Here is a 26,714-nt window from a genome sequence, read left to right as displayed (position 1 = left end):
TTGATGGGAAATGTTCATCCTGGTGTTCAGTTACTAGTGGTGTACTTCAAGGATCTGTTTTGGGGCCACTGCTGTTTGTCATTTTTATAAATGACCTGGATGAGGGCATAGAAGGATGGGTTAGTAAATTTGCGGATGACACCAAAGTCGGTGGAGTTGTGGATAGTGCGGAAGGATGTTGCAGGTTATAGAGGGACATAGATAAGCTGCAGAGCTGGGCTGAGAGGTGGCAAATGGAGTTTAATGCTGAAAAGTGTGAGGTGATTCACTTTGGAAGGAGTAACAGGAATACAGAGTACTGGGCTAATGGTAAGATTCTTGGTAGTGTGGATGAGCAGAGAGATCTCGGTGTCCATGTGCATAGATCACTGAAAGTTGCCACCCAGGTTGATAGCGTTGTTAAGAAGGCGTACAGTGTGTTAGGTTTTATTGGTAGAGGGATTGAGTTTCGGAGCCATGAGGTCATGTTGCAGCTGTACAAAACTCTGGTGCGGCCGCACTTGGAGTATTGCGTACAGTTCTGGTCGCCGCATTATAGGAAGGATGTGGAAGCATTGGAAAGGGTGCAGAGGAGATTTACCAGGATGTTGCCTGGTATGGAGGGAAGGTCTTATGAGGAAAGGCTGAGGGACTTGAGGCTGTTTTCGTTAGAGAGAAGAAGGTTAAGAGGTGACTTAATAGAGACACACAAGATGCTCAGAGGATTAGATAGGGTGGACAGTGGAAGCCTTTTTCCTCGGATGGTGGTGGCTAGCATGAGGGGACATAGTTTTAAATTGAGGGGTGATAGATATAGGACAGATGTCAGAGGTAGGTTCTTTACTCAGAGAGTCGTAAGGGCGTGGAATGCCCTGCCTGCAAAAGTAGTAGACTCGCCAACTTTAAGGGCATTTAAATGGTCATTGGATAAACATATGGATGATAATGGAATAGTTTAGGTTAGATGGGCTTCAGATTGGTTTCACAGGTCGGCACAACATCGAGAGCCGAAGGGCCTGTACTGCGCTGTAATGTTCTATGTTCTGTGTTCATCAATGTCCTCTCAGAATTATCACAAATTGAATAGGATCATAGATTGACGGTACTGAAAGCAGAATTCATGGACAACTTCAGCTACTTTCTCGCTAGAAATTTAAATTCCTCTAGATATTTTCTAATCAACCTGTGCAGAAACGCCATTACACACCTCTGGAGTAGGTAGGGACTTGAACCTGAGCCTCCTGGTTCACAGATAGGGATACTACCACCATAAGATCTCAAGAAAGGCACCACTGGGATAGGAGCTCAGTTTAAATGGTAAGTAGTGAACAGCTGAGCTATGTGGATCAGGAAGTGCTCAGCATCAATCCTTTGGCTGTACTGAACTCGTGATTGTTAGTCAGGGTAGAGATGTTGCACTAGAATTGAGCCCATTAACCCTGGATTAGAAAGGAGAAAATCTATCATGGAGTCATTTTAATTTTGTCTGATAGTGTGACATTAAATTTGCTCTGATCACGACAACCTGGACTGTAAAAGTCAGGAAAGTACCACAAGGTGCACAATGGGTGGTTAATTTGAGAACACACAAGTACCATCACCCAAAGTTTAAATTGCAGCCTCGAACTTCAACTGAAATACATTTCTTACTCTCATTCTGAACTAGGAAAGCACTTTCCAAGGCACGCAATGACAAGAGTTATTTAGATACAGAAGCAGAGAAGTACAATAGAGAATTAAAGACTAAAACAGCCTAAGGGAAGAAGATGCCTGACAGTACAAGCCATAGGATGGCAATGAAGAGAGAGCGATAACAGGGCACTTCACAGTCACCTTTACTCTTATGATGTCATTCCAAACTGTTTCTGAACAAATCTCCTCTGCAGTATTTTACAATTGACATTGTAAAGTTCGATTTTAAATGTGAATGTTACAGTTAGCGTATATGATTGTCCAGCACACAAATGACAGTGGTGTTCATGTGCTATGGTCATTCCAGCTTACATCAACACCGGTATTTCAAAATTATCACTGTATCCTTTCTGTAAGCCACTATATTCAAATAAATCAGAAATGATAAATTCACACGATATGTTCCTAAAGAACAGTGAACCAGTGCTTATTAAATCAGACAATATTTGTAAACATTTGTCCAACATCAACAGTGGTTATTTGAGACTTAAGCCTTGTTTGCATCGATCTTTAACAAAGGTTTCAATTGCATTTTTCCACCATTATAAAAGAACAATATTCTGTTTTGTTCTCCATTAATAATTAAATCCAGCACATCGGCAATATAATCAGTGCTGCCACTTGACTCCTGGTCAACTTCAAAAGGATGATGTTGTGGTTGTGACTATTCAGTGAATACTCTAAACCATATTATATAATACTTAGAATAAACTTGTATTTACAATTAGTTTCATGTTCAAATAATGATCAGTAAACAACTTACATCATCTGAACACAAGTGCCAGGCAGCTACTCAAGGTCATTCAAGCAATCATTTTAACAATGAAAACCAATATCACTTAGTGAAAGCCAACATACAAATAATTCTTTTCTTTAAAAGCATGCACAACTTAAATCAATGTGTATAAATACACAAATCAATGGGCTTTTAATTCTAGTATAAATGAATTCAGTTGGATGCATTTTAATTCAACCAACATACCAATTACCACACTTCATTCAGCACTTTCCATCTTTGTAGATTCCTAAAATTAACTCTGTCCAGTAAATCCATAATTGGAGTTGCAAAGAAGAATCTGCACCCTTTAGTTACTCTATACTCAAAACAATTCACCATTGCAGCCATGTCTTATGGCAACACTTCATTATCATAAATAGATGGAACAAGCAGTCAAATGTCTCAGTTATTCCATTTATCAGAATCCACTGCTTGAACTATAGATGTTCCAAATATCTACTTTTGTACCTGTATTGACTAGTCAAACACACTACTCGTTGGCCTTCCAAATTCCACTGTCTCTAAACTTGAGGCCATCTAAAACGCTGCTGCCTTTGAACCTCAAACCGAGGGTAGAACATTCCCTGTGTGCTTCAAGATAGAGTCAAATACAGGTCAGAGCTGTGAGGGAATGCAGTCACCTAGCAATGACTCTCACCAAAATTTGCCTATTAATGGGTGAGCTCACCAAAGATGGATGGTGGGTCAATTCAAGGATGGAAGATGAATAAGAGGTCTTTCAGCAAGGAAGATGAAGCAGATTGCTTTTTTTAAAGTAAAAGAGAGAGTGCCTCATGATAAAGTTCACTTCCAGATAGAACCTACTTGGAGTACTGTGAGCAGATCCAGGCCCCACATCTTAGGAAGGATATATTGGCCACACAGGGAGTACGACACAGGCTTATGGGAACAATACCTGGACTTTAGAGGTAAGGTTATGAGGAGAGATTACACAAATTAAGCCTGTTTTCTCAAACATTTAGAAGCTTAAGGGGCGATCTTATCGAAGTCTTCAACATATTAAGAGGAAAAGATAGGATTGGGGTGGCACAGTGGCTCAGTTGTTCACACTGCTGCCTCACAGCACAAGGGAACAGGTTCGATTCCAGCTTTGGGTCACTATCTGTGTGAAGTTTGCATGTTCTCCCAGTGTCTGTATGAGTTTCCGCCAGGTTTCATTGGTTTCCTCCCACAATCCAATAATGTGCAGGTTAGGTGGATTGGCTCTGCTAAGTTACCCCGTAGTGTCTAGGGATGTGGTAAATGTGGGGTTATGGGGATAGGGTGGGGGGGCTGGTTCTTTGTAGGATGCTCTTCGAAGGGTCAGTGCAGACTCAATGCGCCGAATGACCTCTTTCCACACTGTAGGGATTCTATAATTCCATGAAAAAGATAAACTATTTCCACTGATTGGGGATTCTAGAACAAGGAGGCATAGTCACATAATTATCTGCATCATGGTAAGTACAAAAGATAATTCCATAAGATCTATCAAAGGCACAATAAACTTTACAAAAGTATGATTACTTCAGATAAAATCTGATTCAACAGTCTTTTGTTAAACTTTTACATTTAATTTTTATTTTATTCAAAGGCTCCTTTTTATTTTTTGTTATTTTTGTTCTTGACAAAATAAATTGCTAAAATAGCACCAGACTGCTAGTGTATGGAAGCTCACCACACTCATAATTAATGAATCCACTTATTTAAACCGGTTAATACCAAGACTAAAGAGCAGAGATGTAATACTTAAGAATTCAAACACATATATTCTTCAGGGTGAATAAATCATTTCTGAAATAAATAGCTCTACAGTACCTCAGGCAACTGTTCAGAATATGTTAAAAAATACAGTTAAGGGAAATCATTCCATTGTTTTTGACTCATTAAACTGGAATAAAAGAATTTATGCTTGTTAGTAACAATCTTGGCTCTAGGTTTTTAGCTTGGTTGTAAGAGAATGTCATAGAAACCTGTAAAATTCTGACAACTCTAGATATGATAAATGCAGCAAGGATGTTCCTGATGACTGGGAAGTCCAGAATCAGGGGACACAGTTTAATGGGGTAGGCCATTCAGGGCTCAGATAAGGAGAATTTTTTTCATGCAGAGAGTGGTAAACCTGTGGAATTCTGTCACAGTAAGTGATTGAGGACAAAACATTGAATCTTTTCCAGATGGAAACAGACATTCCATTAGTTTTTAGTTCTTACAGTTCTTAGGACTAAAAGGATGAAAGGGTATGGGGAGAAAGCAGGAACAGGGTACTGAGTTGGATGATTAGCCAAGATCATACTGAATGGCTGAACAGGCTCAAAGGGCTGAATAGCCTATTCCTAGTCTTTGTTTCTATGTTTGATGCCAAGATTCGAGTATATAATTGAGGCAACACTAAAGTCCCACGCCCAGGGAATGCTGGATTCTCACATAGCTATCTATCAAGTGAAGCATTAAACTCGGGTGCCATTTGCTGCCCAGGTAGGCATAAAAGATCCCACAACTCTTTTCAAAGGAGAACATTGAGGGCTGATCAATTATTATCTTGCATCCAGCGCTACAAAAGCAAGATGACTATTCATTAACTTCCTTTCCTTTTGTGGTATCCAGTTTTGTGTAAATTGAGAGTCATACTTGCTGCACTTACAAAAACACCAGATCACTTCCGGAGCAATGTTTTTTCCCTCTGGATCATGTATGCATTCCAGAGTCTGAGTTCATTGTCTCCAAACTGAATAATGGAAAGCAACGTCTTCTATTTCCAACATGTAATTATATCATCAAAATGTAAATCAAACAGGAGATACAAGTTTCTTCTCACTTGCCTAGTTTCAGCTTTTATTGACAAAAAGTTCAATTCACATTGGTTTTTGTTTGTTGAGGGCCTGTTTCCATGCTGTATGACTTATGCTGTTCTTCCTAAGTTTTGACTTTTGTCAACTTAAAACCAAACTCTCTGAACTTAGGTAAGCAAGGATTTATTCCTACAGGGAATACAGATACATTTCCCAGACCGTAAACAGAAACTCGACTTCAGTAGAAAACATGCCAGATACCTAGCTTTCCTCAAAGATATTGAAAATGATCCTTTTTTGCTCATTCAAAGATTGTCAGGCAGAAACTGTAATAGAATAACAGGCTGCCTTTAAATAGGAAATGATTTGGATACACAAGGGGAACAGGTAGGGCAAATAAAATCAAAGCCCCCAAGAAAGATGAAGTAGTAAATGGTTGCCTGCAACAAATGTCAGACTAATAATACAATTGAGACCCAGGCTGAATATCAAAGTTTCAAAGGCAAAGAGAAAAAAAAATAAAGTCAGAACAGCAAAGACAGAGTCCAAGCAGCCATTATAAAAGAGAATCCAACAAGCAAATAAATAGTGAAAGTGCTGTTAAAGGAAGAGTGCGGCTGATTAATGATCAAAAATGGGATTTATGCATGGAAGCACAGGGTGTTGCTGAGGTAGTAAATGAATATTTTTCATCCATTCTTACTAAGGAAGCGGGTACTGCCACAACAATAATGAAGAGAAGGCTGTTGAAACATTTGCTAGCTTAAAAACTAATAAACAGGTCTGTGAAAGGTTGGTTGTCCTAAAAAAAATGTCACCGAGAGGGAATGAGGATACTGAGAGATGTAAGGGTAGAAATCGTGGAAGCTCTGATTACCCAGCAATTAGTAAGAGGCATGGGGTGGTCTCAGAGGACTGGAGATATACAATTATTATGCCCTTTTTCAAATAAAGGTCCTGATAAAAATTTGCTAACCTAGCTGAAGAAATTTGTAGGTAAATTTACATATCGTCCAAGAGTCAATTCAATTGAGCATCAATCAATATATACAGTTGGGCTGTTTATAATGAGGTGGCAAAGCCAAATCAAATGACAAATTGCTTAATATTACAGTGAGCTCACTGCAAAGGGAAGTGGAAACTGGTGAGTGAATAGCTTAATGCTGACAGTGCTAAGTGGGAATCTGTGACTGATCATCAATCAACCACAACCACAAAGGCACACATTTATACAGCATCATGTTCTTTCCTTAGAAGTATCTAAGTACCTAATGTGGCAGGCAGCACAAAAAGGTTAGGCAGATTTTTTTTTAAATCAACTCAGAAAAGGACTGATTTCTTTCAAAGTGCAGTAGGTCAAACTGGCAAAAAGTTTTAATTTAATTGCTGACCAAGAACAGAGAACACAGATACAATTTCATTGATCTGTTGAAAGGGAAATTGTTGATGCATCTGCATAAGAAATATCGTGGGGATATTTTTCAAATTGTCATGTATCAAAATGTCAAGACAAGGTTTAATTAAAAGTAACAAAGTTGAACAAGATTTTTTATTTTATTTTAACTTAGAGTCATAGAGATAGACAGCATGGAAACAGAACATTAGGTCCAAATGGTCTATGCCGACCTGATTTCCTAAATTAATCTAGTCCCAGTTGCCAGCCTTTGGCCCATAACCCTCTAAATCCTTCCTATCCATATACCCATCTAGATGCCTTTTAAATGTTGTAATTGCACCAGCCTCCACCACTTTCTCTGGCAGTTCCTTCCATGCACGCACCACCCTCTGGTGTGAAAAAGTTGCCCCTTGGATCCCTTTTAAATCTCTTCCCTCTCACCTTAAACCTATACCCTCTAGTTTTGAACTCCCCCACTTTGGGGAAAAGACCTGGTCTATTTACCCTATCCATGCCCCTCATGATTTTATAAAGCTCTATAAGGTCACCCCTCAGCCTCCAACGCTCCAGGAAAAATAGCCCCAGTCTATTCAGCCTCTCCCTATAGCTCAAACCCTCTAACCCTGGCAACATCCTTGTAAATCTTTTCTGAATCCTTTCAAGTTTTATAATATCCTTCCTATAGCAGGGAGACCAGAACTGCATGCAGTATTCCAAAAGTGGCCGAACCAATGTCCTGTACAGAAGCAACACAACATCCCAACTCCTACACTCGATGCACTGACCATTAAAGGCGAGCATACCAAACGCCTTCTTCACTATCCTATCTACCTACAACTCTACTTTCAAGGAACTATGAACCTGCATTCCACAGTCTCTTTGTTCAGTAACACTCTCCAGGACCTTGCCATTAAGTGTATAAGTCCTGCCCTAATTTGCCTTTCCAAAATGCAGTACCTCACATTTATCTAAGTCAAACTCCATCAGCCACTCCTCAGTTACTCAGAGAATGAAAGATTGAGAAACTATGCTGAAATATTCTGTTGTGTGAATTAGCCTGAAACTTATCAGACTTTCCCAAAGAACATAGAGTCTAGAGTCATATAGCATGGAAACAGACCCTACAGTCCAAACAGTCCATGCCAACCATGTTCCAAAACTAAAGTAGTCCCACCTGCCTGTGCTTGGTTCATATTCCTGCAAATCTTTCCTATTCATGTACTTATCCAAATCTTTTTTAAATGTTGCAATTGTACCTGCATTCATCACTTTCTCTGGCAGTCCATTCCACGTATGAACCACCCTCTTTGTAAAAAAGTTGCCCCTCTTGTCCTTATTAAATCTTCCTCCTCTCACCTTAAAATATATGCTCTCTAGTTTTGAATTCCCCCATCCTAGGGACAAGACCCTTGTCATTCACCTTATCGATGCCCCTCAATGATTTTATAAACCTCAATAAGGTCACCCTCAACCTCCTACACTCCAGTGGATAAAAGTCCCAGTCTATTTTTATATCTCAAATCCTCCATTCCTGGCAGCATCCTGGTAAATCCTTTCTGAACCCTCTCTAGTTTAATAATATCCTTCCTACACCAGATGAGATAATTGGAGTCACTCAGGTAACTCAATAATGTTGGCGATAACGCAGTGTGGACCTGGAGGAGCACAGCAGGCCAGGCAGCATCAGAGGAGCAGGAAAGTTGATGTTTCGGGTCGGACCCTTCTTCAGAAATGGGGGGTGGTGAAGGGAGCTCAGAAATAAATAGAGAGAGAGGAGGGATGGGGCTGGGACAGGCAGGTCGATGGTGATAACACAGTGTGGAGCTGGAGGAACACAGAGGCCACACAGCATCAGAGGAGCAGGAAAGCTGACGTTTCGGGTAAGTGCAGGGAGGCAGCGGTGGGGATTGGTCAGTGAGGTGAGCATATTAACGGATGTGCAGATGAACCTCTGATCTTAAAGGTTTTTTTGGTTCCTTGGATGGAGGTGAGTGGGGAGGTGTAGGGGCAGGTGTAGCACTTCCTGTGGTTGCAAGGAAAAGTGCCGGGGTGGTGGGGTTAGTGGGGAGTGTGGTCAGATTGCAGGTGGCGGAAGTGATGGAGAATAATACGTTGAATCCAGAGGCTAGTGGGGTGATATGTGAGGACAAGGGAGATTCTGTCTTTGTTTTTGTTGCAGAGAGGGAATGTGAGGGCAGAGGTGCAGGAAACACAAGAGATGCAGTCGGGAGCATTTTCGACCACCGAAGGTGGGCTGTTGCGGTCCTTGAAATAAGAGGACATCTGGGATGTTCGGGAGTGGAATGGTCCATCTTGGGAGCAGATGCAGCGGAGGCGGAGGAATTGGGAGTAGGGGATCACATTCTTGCAGGAAGGCGGGTGAGAGAAGATGTAGTCTGGGTAGCTGTGGGGTCGGTGGGCTTGAAATAGATGTCGGTTTTGAGGCGGTCACCAGAGATGGAGACAGAGAGGTCCAGGAAGGAGAGAAAGGTATCAGAGATGGTCCAGGAGAACTTGAGGCTGGGGTGAAAGGTGTTAGTAAAGTTGATGAACTGTTCAAGCTCCTCGTGAGAGCATGAGGCAGCACCAATACAGTCATCGATGTCCCTCTCATCCCCGCCTCTTTGACCCAACACAACCTGTCCATCTTCTCTGCTACCTATCCGCTCCTCCCACCTCACTGACCAATCCCCACCAAACCTATCACCATCCCACCTACCTTCCCCAGCCACATCCCTCCTCTCTATTTATTTCCCGGCTCTCTTCCTTGCGCCCCCCCCCAACCCCTCATTTTTGAGGAAGGGTCTCCACACAAAAAATCAGCTTTCCTGCTCCTCTGATCCTGCCTGGCCTGCTGTGTTCATCCAGCTCCACACTGTTGTTTCTGACTCCAGCATGGGCAGTTCTTACTATCTCTCAATAATGTTGGCACTGTCTTCCAATGAAACTGATGAAAGTCTATTGCTGGCTTCTGGACAAAGCTGGTTGAAAGGATTTCACATAGGAATCCTTCTCTTTAAGATCTTGTTTTAATGTGAATATTACACAATATATTTTCAGTGAAAAGGGAACCAATTTAAGGACGGGCTAAAAGGTAGCATTCTGCATGTGGCTTTTCACTTAATGATTTCGCAGTCGTGTCAAATACATTAGGAGAGATAAGCGGAGATGGCAAATATACAGCAAACTTTGTTTTAACCGGCTCCTGGTGAACCAGTGTTCTCAATTAACCAGCAAATGAATAAATATGTGTACATACCTGAAATACCGGAAGTTTACAGTACTATCGCAATCTCCGCGAGTTGAGGGTGCGACTGAGAAGGCTCTCTTCCGATAAGTTTTACTTAATTTATCATCTAAACGATTAATTCTGTAAATAAAGTATAACAGTGATGTGCATACCCTTTGCATTATGCTTCTAATAATTAGTGTGTATTTCTACATTGATTATATGGACCTTTTGATCAACTGGAATATGTGATCAACCGTCACACTCGGTCCCATAGATGCAGTTAATAAAAATAATCACCAGCAGAAATATCTGAATTCATACACCACTTAATACCTAGCTGTAGCTGCCCTACCTCTTAATGAAAGAATGTAGAACATGGAGCAAGAAGTGTGGACACGACAAAGGTTGCAAAAAGGCAGAATTACACGATATGTAAAAAGAACTCCATTCACCTCATTATACATGAATTAATTGAAAGTTTCTGCACTGCAGCCCGAATATATTTTGAACACAACCCCTCTATAAAAATGCACATATAACATATTTACTCTAACTTGTGCAACTGGCGAGATGTTTCCGCGATCTGCTAGCAGTTTTGTTTTAACTGTTTAAATTTTGCAACTAAATGTAAGTGTAATATGTCCCTTGAGGCTGACGGTCCTCCTTCTGAAGCTCTAAACAGGGAGCCACTTACGAACCACATTTGGAGACCTGACATGTTTAGAATCCGCGCCACACCATTCCCAACCTCAGACAGCCGCCGGACACAAATTAAATAATGAAAAGTCAAACTAACAGCAGGGCACAGCCGTGAATGCCTGTATTAATTTTTTCCCTAATTACCGTGAAGTTTGTTACGCTCTGGAAATTATTCTAACTCCACCTTCTGTGCTGATACATGCTACACTAACATCAACTAAAATGATTTAAAGGAAATTATTATAATAGAATATCATTTTGTGTAATAATTTTTCAACAAGCCTACCTTGCTCCATTCATTTCTTCACTTATAAAAGTTAGATTATTTCTGATGCAAGATTTTAGCTATATGTCTCAAAACACAAATTAGTTTCCATCTTATTTCCACTATCCCATTAATGAACAAATTTGCTTCTGAGGAAGGGTCAAAACGTTAGCTCTGTTTTCTCCTTCACAGATGTTGCCAGACCTGCGGAGCTTTTCCAGCAACTTTTTTTTGTTCTTGTTTTGATTTTTAAATTTGCTTCCTTATTGTTAACATAAAACTGAATAGATCAGGTTTACATACAATGTACAATTGGTGCCTTCAAAATAATCAAATATTCGTAGCATCTCAGAGGAATATTATAAAGCAAAATTTAGACGTTGAACCATATGAGGTAATGTTAGGATAAATTGCAAAAGTTTGATCAAAGAGATAGGTTTTAAGACTGTCTTAAAATAAGTAAAAGAGAGGCAGGGAGTGAAAAAGGTTTGGGAGGAAATTCCAGAGCTAAAGGATGGAGTAGCTGAAAACCAGATGATTGCAGGTATCTCAGACGACAATGGAGCTGGAGGAGGTTGTGGAGATAAGGAGTGAGGAGGCCACAGAATAAGTTGAAAACAGGGAAGAGAATTTTAATATCAAGACTTTGCTTAGCCAAGAGCCAAAATAAGTCAGCAAGCACAAGACTGATAGGTAGAAAATAATTAATGCAAGTGGATGCCTGGACAGCTGAGTTTTGAGTGACCTCCCATTTATGGAGGGTAGAAAGTGGGTGATCAGATAGGAATGCATTAGAATAATTAGCATTCAAGGTAACAATGACAGGAATTAATTTTTCAGAAGCTGATGGATTGAGGTAGGGGTTCAGGCAATGTCATGAAGAGAGAAATAGGGATTTAGTGATAATGTGAATATGAATTCAGAAGCTCATCTTAGATGAAGATATGTGATGATCATTCACTTGGAAGCAGTTCAGCAAGAAAAAATTGGAATTTCTTGAAACTATCTGTGGAATCTTTTCTTGGTTTTAAGAATCTTTGAAGATGACTTCTAAGAGTTGACGTCAATTGTAAAGGGATCAACTGTAATTTTCTTGAATAAGGAATGCATGCCACATGTCTACAGAAGTGACATGAGTGATTGTGGTTGTGTAAGGCAATGTGGTTTGAGGTTTGTTGTAACATCTATTTAGATTGAAAATTAACTGTTTGTTTGAAGTATGATTTGCCTGTTAATTCATGTTTAATTTGAAGTAGCCCTAAATCGTATTAAAGTAAAAGATACGAAAGGTGAAAGCTTGGTAATTTCTTCATTTGGAAGTCATTCGATTATTTTGTTTTACAGTTCCCTAATGGGAACGACCAAGATTGTGACATCTGCTTTAGTATCTGAAATAGCCATTGAAAGAGTTGGAAACAGTATCTAGGGAATAGAGGCTGGAGTGAGGAGTGAAGACAATGGCTTTGTCTTCCCAACACTAAATTGGGTGAAATTTCTACTCATCCAGATGTTGTTTAAGGAGTCAGAGCAGAGGTTTGAAGTGAGGTGGCTGTGTTTTATCAGCATATATGGCAAAACTAGCACTGTGCTTTTGAGTGATCTCACCAAGGTATAGAATGAAGATGAGATATAAGGGGGGCGGGTATAAATAAATCCTTGGCATGCACCAAAAGCAATACCATAAGAGCAGGAAGAGAAGCCAGTGCAAGTGTTATACTGGCCGCAGTTAGGTAGAGAAGAAAGAAACAGTTCCACCTCGAGGGACAATAGTGGAGATGCAATGGAAGAGGACTATGGGTGAATCCTACGTGCTGAAGGCAAGTTGAGAAGGGAGGGACAATGTGCAGCTCTTGCAGTCCCAAAGGATGTCATTCATGGTATTAATAGATCTGCTTTGATAGAGTGGAAATGGTGGAAACCTGATTCAAACATGAATACAAACATGGAATTCCAGGAAAGATGACCATGCATTTAGGAGATAATAATAATATGGTTAAGGACATCTGAGAGGAAAGGGGTGAGTTTAATTGGGGCTGGTTTGCATAATATGTAAAATGGACAGCAAAGCAACAGGCCATTTGGCCCAACAGGTCTGTGCTGTTATTTATACTCCATACAAATCTCCTCCCATTCTGTCTATCTCATCTTATCCTTTCAGCCTGTCTTTCCATTCCCCCGTCTCTCTTGACCCAACTTATTTTTTTTAAGTACATCTGTAGTCAGCCATTCCATGTGGTAGTGAGTTCTGCATTCCGCATGTTGAAAGAAATTTCTCCTTAATTCCCTCTTGCATTTACTAGTAACTTTCTTGGTCCAGATATCACGATGGCCAGGTATTTGTTGCAATCTTTGTAGATGGAGTTCTGCATCAGGAACATAAGGAAATCCTGACACATTGTAGCAGTTTTTTTGTTCCCTGTTTGGCACCCAATATTAGACAAGAGGACACATGCATTATCCATTGTGCAATGCAATGTTCACCAACTCTTTATAATTTGAATGAAAACTGGAGGGTCATGCTGATTGCAATTTCATCAAAACTTGCCCATTTTATATTATTGCACAAATCGCAGAAAAGCAATGTACCTTTCAGAAAGCCAGTTGACATAATGATATATGATGCTATGTTGTAAGTGGTGTCCAATTTACTATCTGCATGTTCAGTTTGTTGGCAATTGGTCTGTTAGTCAGCAGCCAGTTAGTCAACCTGTTAGCCAACTAATCAACTGTGTATATATTATGATGGTAATATAATCGAAGTAGTTGTATTATCCAGATTTTATAAATGAGATTGAAATATCACATTATTGTATGTGGTTAAGTTCTTAATAAATTTCCAGAATTTCGACTCAGTACGAGCATAATTCTTTGCGGCACATGTTACGTGGTCTAAGGTAGAAAAAAGCACAAAAAGCATATCAGACTGCCAATAGTGATCATACCAGCGGAGCCTTAAAGAAAGGAGATAATAACAAAACAATGAGGATCAGAAATAACCCTAACAGGAGATGGTGGCAAACTGTTATTTGTCTAGTAATTCAGAGGCCCAGGTCTAGGTTAAAATCAGACTCAAAAACAGAAATTGCTGTAAAATCTCAGCAGGCCTGGCAGCATCTGTGAAGAGAAATCAAGAGTTAAAATTTTGGGGCCATTGACCCTTCTTCGCTCTGAAGAATGGTCTCGAGGCCCAAGACGCTAACTCTGTTTTCTGTCTACAGATGCTGCTGGACCTGCTGAGATTTTCCACCAATTTCTGTTTTTGAATCTGCTACTAACCTCGACCTGGGCTTCTGGATTACTAGACAAGTAACAGTTTGCCACCATCTCCTGCTAGAGATTTTACAGCAATTTCTGTTTTTGAATCTGATTTCCAGCATCTGCAGTTCTTTCAGTTTTTTATTTAGTAGCAAATTTGAGCAAAAGTGCTGCTTTGAAATAATGACTCTCCAAGATGAGACAGATTATTGTAGAAGTTAAACACGACTATTTCAGGCTCTCAATATTAGCGCTCAACTGCTCCCATGTAACAGGCATTATGCAGTCCAAGGTTCCACACTCGTCTCTTTACATGTTTCCCAGCATAAATCTCAGACAAGTGTAGGTATTGCACCACACTGGCATTTTAAAATTACTTTTACATCAGCCAGTCGTGCAGGCAAAGGAACTTCGTCAACATAGTGCAAGACACAGGTACTGTAAATCAGTGAATTAGGCCAAGCTTGCCAAAACTCATTTCACATTCAAAGGACTGACAGCAAACAAAGGGTGGAGATTTCCATTACTTCAGACTCGTCTGGATTTGAATCCTGGTCTCAGGAATTGAAAGATATAATCCTACTTTATTGTACCACCCCATTCTCCCTCACACCCTCAAAAAAGGATGCCTGTAAGGACAACGTTTTGAACATGGACCTGTTCACTTACATCCGAACTTGATTTCATTACAGTAAACAGACCAGTAGCCTCATAATCAAAACAAGATATAATTACAGGGGAGAGCTCTGAGCTGTGACCTATGCTATGCTGTTCATTTAGAAAAAAGAAAGTCAATAAGGCAAAGTATTTATTTGATCTTCACACGCAATGTAGCAAAATGCTTGTTCTGAACAGTGCAATTTATCACGAAATGACACCTGAGTTCTCACCGACTTCCCTGTTGATAGACATATCTCCACAGCATGCTAATTATTTTGTTGATTAGATCTACACTTTGGGGAGACAAGTCAGTTGCAAATACCTGTAAATGATTCATCACAAGTATTATTATAAATTTGCAAATGTGAAATATTTATTATGGCCTAAGGGAGAAGCTTGCCTAAGCAAAATGAACACCCAAAATAGCGTTAAACATCTCAAGATTCATTTATTACTGAAAACACCAGAAATATGAAAATGTGTTCAAGGGAGTTAAATGTTTTTGAGAGCCGAATGTCAAAAACATTCAAGCATTTTGAAATACTAATGAAGTTACAGCTTAAAAAAAAATCACTGCACAAGTACCTTTACTGCCACACTGTAATGACAAAGTAATCAAGCAATAATGGACACTTATCCATTAGTGCATTAGATCTGTCTCGCAGTATGGCACATCGCAAGTTTTCAATCTTCATCATTCTTCCAGGTTGAAGATTTCCCTTTCACCATATTAGACAGAAGATTTAGGAAGGTAAGTGAATCATTGTTCTCTTATACACACTTTCTAGCCTCTCATTAAACAGCAGTAGCTAGAACATAAAACAAAGAACAAAAAACTGTAGTGCACAGAAACAGGCCCTTTGGCCCACAATATTGTGCCAAACATGACACTAAGTTAAACTAATCACTTCTGCCTGCCCTTGGTCCATATCCCTCCATTCCTTGCATATTCAGGTGTTTATCTGAAAGTCCATTAAACACCAGATTTTATCTGCCTCCACCACCACCCCTGGCAGTGTGTTCCAGACTCCTACCACTCTCTGTGCAAAAAAACTTGTCCCTCATACCTACTTTGAACGTTCCCCCCCTCACCTTAAATGCATGTCCCCTAGTATTAAACATTTCAGCTCTGGGAAAAAGATTCTGACCGTCAACCCTATCTATACACCTCATAATTTTATAGACTTCGATCAAGTCTTTCCTCAGCCTCTGCTGCTCGAGTGAAAACAACCCAAGATTTTCTAGCCTCTCCTTTTAGCTCATTCCCTCTAATACAGATAGCATCCTGGCAAACCTCTTCTGCACCCTCTACAAAGCTTCCACATTGTTCCTATAAGTATGGCCTAACAAAGGTCTTATAATAGGGACCCGGAAGTGGTCATTTTCTGGCCATTTTCTGCTTGCAATCTGAGTAGTATAATTGACAATTATTTTAAAGCCATATCTGTTGAAATATGTGACATAAAAATGGTGGTTAACAAGAGGTCTGAGGAAGGGTCACCATGCCTGAAACATTAACAATGATTTTTTTCTTCACAGATGCTGCCAGACCTGCTGAGCTTTTCCAGCAACTTCCACTTTTGTTCCTGATTTACAGCATCGGCAGTGCTTTCAGTTTTTGTTAACAAGTGATAACTTGGTTACACATGAAACCAAACACTGAATGCTGTTCCTTGAATTCAACAGGCCATTAAGATATACAATCCTTCTGAATTGGCTTGCAGATTGTGCAGTCGCATTTCCCTCAAGGTTTCTTTCAGTAGGTTCTTTTGGTGCGTAATCCTTATTTTTCTATAAAGCAGCCAATTCAGTTTGTTACAGTTGAGAATTATTCAGGTTCTAATTGTGTTATAAGTAAACTGGAATGTTCTCACCCATTGAGGCTAATGTAAATGTGAAACTCAGTGAAATAAATATCATCCAAGAGCCAGAACTCACCACATTTATTGCAAGAATACTTGTGTCTACAAAATTCCCATATATAATTTTGCTTATCAATCACACAGTAGGGGCATGCTCAGCTAACTCCTTCACAAAATTACTTTTCCAATGTTTTTTCTTTGTTTTCCATGCTCTCGATGGAAACAAAGAATTGAGGATAATTAAAAAGAAGGAAAACCAAAATGTTGGAAAGCCAAAATAAAAACACAAAATGCGAGGAAAGAGTAAAACAGCCATAGTCCTAGACGACAGAGTTGCTCTCATTAGAGAGAGACAACTGTTGGTGGTTTAACCCAAGGGTTACCATGTCCCAGGTAAAGTGAGAGGTTGAGGAGAGTCCTTCATTGTAACTTCAGCTGGTGCAGGAAGTGAACTGATATTTGTTGGCATTACAAATTAGCTGTCCACAAATTAGCTCATCATTTAGTGATTTGTGGTGTTGGGGACAGTTAAAACTGACTGCCAACACCACAGATCACAAAATGTGCTATATCTCACACTCCCATAATCACCCTTCCTAACTAACACATTCTTCTCAATTCTACTCCTGTCAGCAGTTAGTTACATAAGGGGCAGAGTAACCAGGCCCTCTGGTACATTCCCTAACAAACCAACTATTTATCACTTGGGAACACCCAAATGAGTATCAGCAAGCCATTCAACATGGAAACCGTCACAGACAACTGTTACATATCTTAAATCTCCTTGGACATTCCCTCTGTCGTGGTGGTGATGATCATCCTCATGGATAATCCTGATATTTTACAGTCAGAGAATTTGGGTGCGGGGGAGGGTTGTGAGCTAAACTACCTACCCAATATCTATTTGTAAAAAATCAGAACTTAGGAATTTAACATTAGAATCCCAAAGTGATCAGAACTGAACGCCATATCTTGCAGAACTGCCCTCATGTGTCACTTTGGTCTTTCTGGAAATAGACTGGAAACTCTTTAGTTAGAGAAGACCAGATAGAAATCATTAAGTTGCTTTATTTTATGTACAACGGGTGAATGCACAAAGTTAAAGTGATAACCAAATTCCTCTTACTCCACTAAACCTTCTTGTGAAGATAAATAATTAACCATACCACGTTGCCAGGATAAAGTTCAGCTGATAGCATGGAGAAGTATCTTTAATAAATCTCTGGGCCAGAAGATTTGGAGAAATCTGCCATAACATGTCTGAAGAGGCTGATTAACTATAAGATCTGAATGGTCTTGACAAAGTGGACATGGTAAGGGATGTTTCCTCTTCTGGTTGAGCCCAGAACTAGGGGGCTGTGTGTAAAAATTAGGGGCTGTCCTTTTAGGACTGAAATGAGGAGAAACCAGTTTTCTCAGAAAGTTGTGCAAATTTGGAACACTGTCCTCAGAGGTGGAGTCATTAAATATTTTAAGGCAGAGATACATAGATTTTTGTCAGGTAAGAGAAAAAAAATGATTATCGGCTGTTGGTGAGAATTTGGAACTTGTAACCACAATCTGTTGAATGGCGGGCATGGCTAAGGGATCAAATAGCCTACATCAGCTCCTAATTTATACGTTCATATGTTCACAGATGCTGTGCTGTGACATTATTGAGAAGGATGCACAATCAGTGACAAGTAGGACCGCTATGTTCAGATTATTCTCATCAATAATTAAGGATGAACATATGAAATCAATAATGACAGAGTTTATTGCAGCTGATCTTTTGTAGCTTCTTATTCTCCTCCATGAAGGAGAATTGAAGATTTGCAAATGTGACTCCATTATATAAGAAAGAAGAGAGGGGAAAGCTGGTGGCCCAAAGTGAATAGGCCTTGGAAACAAGTGCAGTGTTACATAGATGACTGAGAGCAGGAAGTTACAATGGGACATGGTGAGCAAGCAGATGGAAGCCAACCTGCGGATGTGTGAGATCTGCATTCAATCCAAGAGAGTTGGATCAGAAGATTTTTCTCATGGGAAAAGACTAGGAACTATGGAAAAGCAAAGTGATTTGGGTGTGAAAATAATCAAATAACCAGCATACTCACACAAAAGATACAATACAATCAGAAAGGCTAATGTGGTGTTAGTCTTCATTTCAAAGGAGCTTGAATACAAAAGTGAGGAGCTGATTCTTCAACAGCACAGAACCTTGGTCAGACACGATCTGGAGAACTGCCTTCAATTTTAGGTGCTGTGCCTTAGAAACTATAGGCTGCCATTCGATGGAGTAGTACCCTGCATTCTCCTGTTTAAAAGGTGAAGACCTAATCTAACTGAGTTCTTTAAAGTGATAAAGAGATTTGATGGGACGGATAGAAAGGAAGTATTCTCTCTAGGGATGCAAGCATAATCTCAACCTTAGAGCAGGACCATGCAGGAGTAAAATCAGGAAATATTTATTGGCTGAAACTTTTCAGAACATGGAATAACTTGGACATCTCACATTGCTAGTTGATTGGCCAAGTGCTGTCAGATAATCCAATGATTAAAATGTTTTCTCTCAACTATCATATAGAAATCTGTTCCCAAAATGCATTTTATCTGATGACACAACATCACTTTGCAAATAACATTTTTAAAGAAAAAAAAATCAACCCATTCAGATATGATACGACACACCACTGGAGTAGTTCGGATTTGAACTCAGGTCCTTTGGCCCAGAAGTAGGGAAAACTGCCAGTAGGCCACAGGAACCTTAAATGTGTGCTCTGTTTTTACAACTGACATTTACATCAACTGATATTTTCCGATACCAATCACTATTAATCCTTAGTCGTTAAATGTCTGCAGGGCCCTTGTTTTCCATGCTTGCAAAAACAGACAGGCTCATTTTTCACCAAAATTAACAGTCGACTACAAATTTACACACGGTTCCTGAAAATGCAACTACATCCTGCCAGTCACAGCACATCTCAGGTAATTAATGATCCATTTAAAACCTATTTCATTCACTGTTACAGTATATACTTTTGCAAGAAATGTGTTCAACTATAGTGAGCTGGAGCTATTAATTACCAGTTGGATAAAGTGAAGCAGGTACATCTTTCCTGGTAAGACAGGAAGATGGTTTCCTGCAATAAGAAATGAGTAGAGTAGTATGGGTGACATTACAATGGAGCCAATAGAGGAACCCTAGGAGAAGGGGCCTGACAGGAGGACTCAAAGGAATGTCCAATTGTTATACGTTACTGCATATTATTGCAAAGTAGAAGAACAGCATACCTATAGAGAGCAAGAAAAACAGGAAATGTTAAAATACTGTATTGATGCAGATAAATGAGAGCAAGGCTATAGACATGAAATAGAATTATATGATACAAACTATGAATTTTCTGCAGATTAGGTCTTCCAAAAGGCAAACCATGTTGTCTGAAATCTCACTGTTCTTGCATTAAAAACTGAACTTGCACGAAGTGAGAGATCACAGCATGCAAAAATTCATGGACTCTCAGACATGAAACAGCTCTATGTGACAGATGTCAGCACAAATAATGGAAGTGCCTTTGCATTAATACTGCAAGCAATGCCTTAATGCAAAGCATGTTTATTTTGTCATATTTTGTTATCACTTCTTTCTTTCCAGCAGAATCAGTGCCTCTTGAGATGTAGCAATTGATTCAAGGGCAGTTAGAAATGGACAATGAATGCAAACCACGTTCACATCCCATGAACAATTACTATATGTCAAAACTAAAGCACCAGTTGTCATCAGCCTAACTTAAAACAGCCATCAACACAATGGTGCATTTTAACACTGACATTGAAGAGGTAACATCAAGTGAATCAATGAACACAGGTGAAGAAGTGATGGAATTCAGAACTGATTTTTTCCCCCTATTTTACTGTGCAACAGCAGAATGCTGCACGAGTTGTGACTAATGACTTTGTTAAGACTTTGTAATAAACATGAAATGCCATTTCACTCCAAAGTATTTTGCAGATGTTCATTTGAAGAATTCAGACCATTTGAAATATAGACAATTAGTCCAGCAGCATTTCTTCCCACAAAGGAAGTGTTTACGCATATGTACTATTTTTGTAAAATAGTCAAGCAGAAGAAAGTATGGAAATATAAGCAAAGAAACTGCAGATTCTGGAAATCTGAAATTAAAACAAAAATTGCTGGAGAAGCTCAACAGGTGTGGCAGCATCTGTGGAGAGATAAACAGAGTTAACATTTTGAGTCTAGAACGTAGAACATAGAACATAGAACATTACAGCGCAGTACAGGCCCTTCGGCCCTCGATGTTGCGCCGACCTGTGAAACCAATCTGAAGCCCATCTAACCTAAACTATTCCATTATCATCCATATGTTTATCCAATGACCATTTAAATGCCCTTAAAGTGGGCGAGTCTACTACTTTTGCAGGCAGGGCATTCCACGCCCTTACTACTCTCTGAGTAAAGAACCTACCTCTGACATCTGTCCTATATCTATCACCCCTCAATTTAAAGCTATGTCCCCTCGTGCTAGCCATCACCATCCGAGGAAAAAGGCTCCCACTGTCCACCCTATCTAATCCTCTGATCATCTTGTATGTCTCTATCAAGTCACTTCTTAACCTTCTTCTCTCTAACGAAAACAGCCTCAAGTCCCTCAGCCTTTCCTCATAAGACCTTCCCTCCATACCAGGCAACATCCTGGTAAATCTCCTCTGCACCCTTTCCAATGCTTCCACATCCTTCCTATAATGCGGTGACCAGAACTGTACGCAATACTCCAAGTGTGGCCGCACCAGAGTTTTGTACAGCTGCAACATGACCTCATGGCTCCGAAACTCAATCCATCTACCAATAAAACCTAACATACTGTACGCCTTCTTAACAACGCTATCAACCTGGGTGGCAACTTTCAGTGATCTATGCACATGGATCTATGCTCAGATAATACCCTTATCTGTAAAGTCACAAATTTAGATATTTATTAACAGCAATTTCATAAAAATTATACATATTATGATCAGCAAGACTGAACCCTGGGAACAGAGAATTAATAAACTCAGTCAACTCTTTTCTACGCAATTAATCATTAAAATTACAATGTCAGTTTTAATCCCATAGGATTTCACTTCAGAAATGCTGACTTTTAATGGGACCTTTATGGGCAGTTTTCTAATTTTTCCAAATGAGTGCCATACTTCACAGCATTATCAGATATGAGGGTAAGCTAATTAGTAATATAAAAGAAGAATGCAAGAGTATGTTAGATATATAAAAGGTAACAGAGAGAGTTAAGAATGGTCATTAGACAGCTGGAAAATGAGGCTGGAGAAGTAGCAATGGGGAAGAAATGGCAGAGGAACAGAATACTTTGTATCAGTTTTCACAGTGGAGGACACCAGCAGAATACCAGAACATCAAGTCAGCCAGGGGACAGAGTATAGTGGCCATCACTAAGGAGAATGTGTTGGGGAAGCTGAAAGGTCTGCATCTGGATAAACCACCTGGACCAGATGGACCACAGCCCAGAGTTTTGAAGGAGAAAACTGAGGAGATTGTAAAGGCATTGGTGGTGAACTTCCAGGAATCACTGGAGTCAGGGAGGGTCCCAGAGGACCGGAATGTGGCTAATGCATCATCCCTGTTTAAGAAGGGAGGAAGGCAGAAGACAGGAAACTATAGACCTGTTAGCCTGACCTCGGTCATTGGTAAGATTTTAGAGTCTGTTGTTGAAGATGAGATTGCAGAGTACTTGGAAGTGCATGGTAAAATAGGAAGGAGTCAGGACGGCTTCGTTAAGGGAGATCATGTCTGACAAATCTGTTAGACTTCTCTGGGGAGGTAATGAGCAAGTTAAACAAAGGAGAGCCAGTGGACGTGATCTATTTGGATTTCCAGAAGGCCTTTGACAAAGTGCTGCAAAGGGGGCTGCAAAGTAAGATAACAACCCATGGTGTTAGAGGAACTGTGCTGGCATGGATAGAGGATTGGTTAACTGCAAAAGGCAGAGCATAGGGATAAAGGGATCTTTTCCAACTTTCAGCAGAGTTCCACAGGGGTCAATGTTGGAACCACAACTATTCGTGTTATACATTATGATCTGGACAAGGAACTGAAGGCATTGTTGCTAAGTTTGCAGATGACATAAAGATAAGTGGAGATACAGGTAGTATTGAGGAAGTGGGGAGAATGTAGAAGGACTTGGACAAGCTAGGAGATTGAACAAAGAAGCGGCTGATGGAATGCAATATGGGAAAATGTGAGATAATGCACTTTGGTAGGAAGAATAGAGATATTTTATAAAGAGGGAAAGGGTTTGGAAATCTGAACTACAAAGGGTCTTGGAGATCCGAGTTCAGGATTCTCTTAAGGTAAACACGCAGGTTCAGTCGGCAGCTAAGAAGGCAAATGCAATGTTAACATTCATTTCAAGAGGGCTAGAATACAAGAGCAGGGATATACTGCTGAGGCTGTATAAGGCTCTGGTCAGACCGCATTTGGAATACTGTGAGCAGTTTTGGACCCCATATCTAAGGAATGATGTGCTGGTGTTGGAGGGGGTCCAGAGGAGGTTTACAAGAATGATCCTGGGGATGAGGGACTTGTCATGGGAGGAGCTACCACCTCCCCGATAGAGCTCCTAACAGATCTACAGCAGAACAACAAGATAGCCAGTAAACTCTGGTCTTTATCAAACCCTGGAACCTTTTGGTGGTTTTTTTTTACTCATGGTTGATGCCTTTGAAATCACTCCTTTAGAGGAGACTCCAGTATCTGTGTCCCAATTCAATATTTCCCCTTTTCCCTGATTCAACATTCAACAATCCCAACTTCAATATGCCTGTATTTCTTGGACATCTTTAGTTATGAAGCCAGTGTATCCATGAACATCTAACCTCTGGTTGTGGCTCAGTAGTTTCAGACCACACTGTACTTGAACTGAACATAAAAAAAAACTTGATGTTGAAAATGCTGGAAATCTGAAATAAAGGCAGCATGGTGGCTCAGTGGTTAGCACTGCTGCCTCAGAATGTCAGGGATAGTAGGAACTGCAGATGCTGGAGAAGCCTTTTCTGATGAAGGGTCTAGGCCCGAAACATCAGCCTCTCTGCTCCTATGATGCTGCTTGGCCTGCTGTGTTCATCCAGCCCTGCACCTTGTTGTTTCAGAATGTCAGGGACCTGGGTTTGATTCCATCCTCAGTGACTGTCTGTGGGGAGTTTGCACATATTCCCACGTATCTGCGTGGATTTCCTCCAGGTGCACTGGTTTCCTCCCACAGTCCAAAGATGAACAGGTTAGGTGGATTGGCCATGCTAAATTGCTCATGGTGTTGAGGGATGTACAGGCTTGGTGGATTAGCCACAGTAAATGCACGGTTAGAGGGATGGAGTAGCGGATGGATCTAGGTGGAATGCTCTTCGGAGGGTCGGTGTGGACTTGATGGGCTGAATGGCCTGTTTCCACACTGTAGGGATTCTATGAAAGGCCAAAAGTACTCAGCATGTTCAGTAATATCTATGGAGAAAGAAACAGAAATTGCAACAAAATTCACTGACCTTAAATGTGAACTTTTGTTTCCTCTCCATAGATGCTGCCAGGCCAGCCATTAGCTCGAGCTAAGCATAAATTATCTCGATTCAATCATGTAGACAATACATTTTAAAATAAGCAAAGAGCCACTGCACAGCAATGGTTGTTTCAGCTATTTTCCACAGCACGCATTCACCGTATAAAAAAATAAATCCCACAGTGAAAGCTGTTTATGTGGAATTGGCTTCAGGTCATGGTGACTCAATTCAATAATGTCAGTTTCCTGCTTTCTAATTTATAGTCCAAACAGACTTTATTCCCCATCATGCAATGTTTCCATATGAGATTTGCCTGAGGGAAACAATGAATCGGGAAAGGTGCTAGTGATTTGTGAAAATGCTCTAAATCATTCCAGCTATTAAAAAAAAGACCGAGGCAAAGTAATGAAGTCAGTGGTCCTATGAAGAAATCCTGCAGGAAAGCTGCTGACAGATTGCTTTAAGATTCACAACTATAATGGAAGCATGGTGGTAATGTCACTAGCCTAGAAGTCCCAAGTGTCAATGTATGACACACCATGCCATCAGTTTAACCCCTACAGCATGTTCTAGCTGGCTGTCAACATGCTGCATATTCATTCAACCAAACAGCTACATTTAAAACTGGGTGCGAGCTAGTCTTAAGTCATTCACGAGCTCCATTCTCTGCCATTGCTTGCCATTCTCTAGATGTGACATGCAACTGAAAATAGTTGCAGCAGTGCCCAGGACAGGTGGAGTCAGTGTCACCTTGATGGGTGAGAGTACAGGATCCATGTTTGCTGGACATTAGGGCATTGAAGGGTAAAAGTAATGTAACATGGGTTTACAAACTGCAGCTGCATTTCATTTGCAAACATTACTTTGCACATATGCACTACATGCAGAGTTTTTATACGTTCACTCACAGGGTGAGGGTGTCACTGGCTAGGCCAGCATTTATTGCCCATCCCTAATTGCCCAGAGGGCAGTTAAAAGCCAATCACATTGCTGTGGGTCTGGAGTCACATGTAGGCCAGAGCAAGTAAGGATGGCAGTTTCCTTCCCTAAAGGACATTAGTGAACCAGATGGCTCTTTCCTGAACGTAGACAACGGGCTCATGTCATAGTGAATATGTGAATATGCTGATGTGTCAGATGGTGATCAAAGGCAGATTGCATCATCCCAGTGGTGCTAGCTAAACTAACTTTGGCAACACAATGATACAGAAGTTAGCAGCAACCAATTAAAAGGGGGGAATGTTGGTCAAAATTGCCCCATCATTTATGGAACTTCCACTGGTGCTGTGTGACATGGGGAATATCGCTGTCTCACAAGTCATGCAAGTATGATGGTGGACTCTATTGAGTTCAATGACTAGTTTGGTGATTGATTTGGGTCTTGTGCAGGAAGGGGGTCAGAGTGCAGCAAGCACACTCTTTTTGACATAATTTGTTAGTCATTCAGCTATGCAGTACCTTCACCAAGTTGGAGCTCATGCTGTGACCAGGAACAGACAATATGGTTGCTGAAGGTCTAGTTCTATAGTTTGGATCAGTCTGTGGGGAGGGGTCCTCCAATATAGGCCAGACAGAGTGTGTTACATCATCCTGCTAGGCTGTGCTCTGCACACCGGGGACAGATTCCGAGAGAGTATGTGATAGATGCTGAGGAGTCAGGGTAACGACAGCAGTCATTCCAGGGGAAGGATGAGGACATTCAGCTGGAGGAAGCTTTCCATGTGGATGACAGAACTCATTGGGTGTGGAAAGGCAGAGAAGACTGTTATCTTAAAAACCTGTTATCTTAGTTCACTAATGCACTTCAGGGAAGAAAATCCATTGTCCTTACCTGGTCTGGCCTATCTTTGACACCAGACTACATGTTAATGCTTAACTGCCCTCAAGCAACAGTTCAAGAGCATCTAGGGATGGGCAACAAATACTGGCCTTGCCAGTGATGCCTATGTCCCATGGAAGAATAAAAAAATGTTTTTAATTAATATAAATATGTATTTGCTCACCATGAATCTGGTGTGTAGTGAAAATAAATGCACTAACTGAAAGTTTTATTTTAATCCACAAATATAAATAAGGGGAGTCTAACAAAATGGTCCCTGACTACACTTAGAACTTATTCTGAATAAAGCATGTATTCCAATAAAAGTAGGCATGCATTTACATAATGTCTTTCACAACCACAAGATGTCTCAAAGGCATTTCACATCAAATGTAGCCTTTGAAGCATAGTCATTTTCACAATATACAAAACACCGCAAACAATTTGTGCACAGCAAACTCCCACAGGTATGAATAATGATTAGATCATCTGCGATGTTGGCTAAGATATAAAGATTGGCCAGGACATCAAGGATAACACCTTCTTCAAATTAGCAATGTTTGATGACCAACTGAGAGGTAAGACAGAGGCAACAGGGTTTTACTGAAAAAAAAACTTGCTTTTTTTAAAGATTGTAAAAGCAAAAGACAACATCCTTCTTGAAAGAGATAGTAGGACTGTATCGGCGCCGCCTCGTGCTCCCACGAGGAGCTCGAACAGTT

At 40.4% G+C, this 26,714-nt stretch overlaps 1 protein-coding gene across 2 annotated transcripts in view; it reads right to left on the bottom strand.

Annotated features, from left to right (window-relative positions):
- Positions 1-26,714, bottom strand: part of LOC109913150 (ly6/PLAUR domain-containing protein 6) — a 311,436-nt gene that overhangs the window by 246,634 nt on the left and 38,088 nt on the right. The window contains exon 2 of one of the 2 annotated variants that reach the window (XM_048599482.1): positions 9,897-10,007. The exons of the other annotated variant lie outside the window; for it this stretch is intronic. The gene's annotated coding sequence lies outside the window, so the exon portion shown is untranslated. The remainder of the gene's footprint in view (positions 1-9,896; positions 10,008-26,714) is intronic. 2 annotated transcript variants of the gene reach the window in all.

This window comes from Rhincodon typus, chromosome 7 (genome assembly GCF_021869965.1).
Source record: "Rhincodon typus isolate 14 chromosome 7, sRhiTyp1.1, whole genome shotgun sequence".
NCBI lineage: Eukaryota > Metazoa > Chordata > Chondrichthyes > Orectolobiformes > Rhincodontidae > Rhincodon > Rhincodon typus.
Note: the sequence above shows the minus strand (reverse complement) of the source record. Positions and strands in the feature narration are given on the sequence as shown.